Source organism: Gavialis gangeticus, unplaced genomic scaffold, assembly GCF_001723915.1.
Source record: "Gavialis gangeticus isolate Ggan-Ray unplaced genomic scaffold, GavGan_comp1, whole genome shotgun sequence".
Lineage (NCBI taxonomy): Eukaryota > Metazoa > Chordata > Crocodylia > Gavialidae > Gavialis > Gavialis gangeticus.
Window position 1 is genome coordinate 9,890,243 of NW_017729014.1, and position 2,469 is coordinate 9,892,711.

General features: G+C 53.1%; 1 protein-coding gene across 2 annotated transcripts in view; it reads right to left on the bottom strand.

The window, feature by feature from the left end:
• Positions 1–2,469, bottom strand: part of MIB2 (mindbomb E3 ubiquitin protein ligase 2) — a 92,952-nt gene that overhangs the window by 76,857 nt on the left and 13,626 nt on the right. The gene's annotated exons all lie outside the window — the stretch shown is intronic.

Here is a 2,469-nt window from a genome sequence, read left to right on the forward strand (position 1 = left end):
GCGGACTTGCCCGGCCCCCGCACCGCACCGCCCCGCACCGCCCCGCGAGCAAGCCGAGGGCAGCGGCGGTGACCGACGGGCCCGGGAGCCACCCCATGGGCAGGGCTCTCGGGCTTTCCCTGCCCCGCCTTCGCTGTCCTGGGCAACACCCCCCGTAAAACAAGGGCTGCCTCCTAGGTGAGGCTGCAGGGATACAAGAGAGCGGGGACACCGCGCTCTTGGACGGATGACAGAGCTGCTCTGGACAACGAGTCCCCTCCCTCTGGACAGGAGACGAGGTCTAAGCATCCTCGAGGGACCACACATCTCCTTGCCGGGCAGCTCGAGCTGTGCTGCCGCCTCAACTGCCCCGTGGGCATGCCGTTTCCTCACTGCTTCCACGGGTTTTCCTTTGGTGAAAGGCACTGCCTGGCCAGTCTCTCCCTGCAGCTCGCAAGAACGGGATCTGCACTTTATGATGGTTTCACAACTCCCCGAGTCTTTTTGTGCCATCAAACTGGGACTGGAGGTTTCCTCAGGTTGCCACTTTGATTCCAGCTTATTACACAGCAGACAGATGCAGGACAGGCACCCCTAAATGCTCAGAAATCACAAGCTAAATACCCCAGACCCTGATGTTTTTAATATTTTGGGTTGCCTGGGGCGCTCTTTCTCTTTCCTCGGCCAGCGGAAGAGACTAAGGGTTTGTCCTGAAACTCTGCTTCTGCCCTATGACAGCTGAATGTTGCTATGGGCAAGAACCAGGCTGTAATGGCCCTGCCGATTTCTGTGCCGCTCTTTGCACATCCTCTAGGTTGTCAAGGCCCACAAGTACTGGTCTCTGGAGGGATTCTTTCAGTCGCCACATTTTTGCGTTCCTCCAAGTTCCCAATGAAACACTTGCCGCGATGGACAGTCTGTCCCCTCATTCTCAACCTGTCTCATATATTTCTGTCTCCTTTCCTGGCTACCTCTACCTGGAAAGGAAGAGTAACAAAGCTCTGACAGACCTTGGTATCGGTTATACTTTCATGCCATTTTTAAATCCCTCGTATTTTTTTCTGGGGCACATGCTCTCAAAAGGCATTTAGAGGTCTGTCTTTGCCTTTGGTGGATTCCAGTTTTCAAGCTTATCAGTTAAAAATGAAAACAACACGTGAGATGCAGAGCAGTCAGTTGTTTTTTTATGACCACGTCACATTTAAACTGGTGAAGGGAGCAGCTGCCATGTCAATCTGTGACACTTGGGACCAGGTGAAAAGCTGGCCCTCCAGACAGGGCACTGAGCCATACACCCAGAGTCCTGCCGTATAAAAAGTTACCAAAACCAGAGGACAATTAGGTAGCTCTTCTGGCAAACAGCAAGAAACTGAAAAACTGTGGGGAGGAAATCACTGTATTCCAGGAGCTGGAGATTTAAGCAAAAAAACCCCAAACCCCAAAATCAAATGATGCACAAGGATATCATGAGATGGCAACACTGAGCATTGCCAGTTGTAGCAGGTACTCAACAGGTCCCTTGTTGGCAGTCTCAGCAGAGACAGCTTAAACTGAAAAAGACAAAGATACTGAACCCCATCTGACCCCCAAGACATTGTCTTTTTAGGGAAAAGAAAGGACATGCCATTATACGCCTGTTCAGAGGACAGAACCATTCCCTCAAGGACAACAATCCTGCATTGTTTGCCAGATGCTAAACTTCACACAAGTGAGAGTCACCTTCTGTGTGCCAAGTTCTGAGGCTGCAGTTTAAAAGGGAAGGACAGAAGTTTGTGAGGGCGTTTATAAAAAGCAAAAAAGTAGAGGTGCACCAATGAAAGATTTTCTTGGCTGATACCAATAGCCAATTTACAGGAATGCAGCCGGGCTGCTCTCCAGGGAGCATGGAGAGCAGCGTCCTGCAGGTAAGTCTGTGGAGGAGAAGGGGAGTGAGCGGGGAGCAGATCAGGGTGAGGGAGGGAGTGGGCAAGAGGCAGGGGCTGGGAGCCTGAGGCCAGGAGCAGGACGGAGCCATGGACAGCTCATCCAAGGGATCAGCATCCCGGTGCTTAAAAAGGGCAGTGAGGTTGCTTGAACTAAAGCTCATTGAACAAGCTTTAGTTCAAGTGCTGCCACAACCATTTTTAAGCACCGGGATGCTTTTGGGAGAAGAGCCAAGCTGGGCAAGAGCAGATGCGGGCCGTCTGCCGTGGGGTCAGGGCTCTCTGCCCTGCAAGCTGTGCGCTAGCAGCACTTCCCCTGCCCGTCCTGTAGTGGGAGGCACAGCTCGCTGCTGCCACTGCTGCAGGGTGGGCAGGGGACACGGGGCCAGTGCATGGCTCCCAGAGCAAAGGCAGCAAGGCAGAGAGCCCTGAGCCCACAAGGGGCAGCCTGCCTCCGCCTTCACCCCACTTGACTCCCCTCCTAAAAGTGACCTGGCACTCAGAAATGGTGGTGGCAGTGCTTGAACTAGAACTAAAGCTTATCAAATGAGTTCAAGCGCCCCAGCCA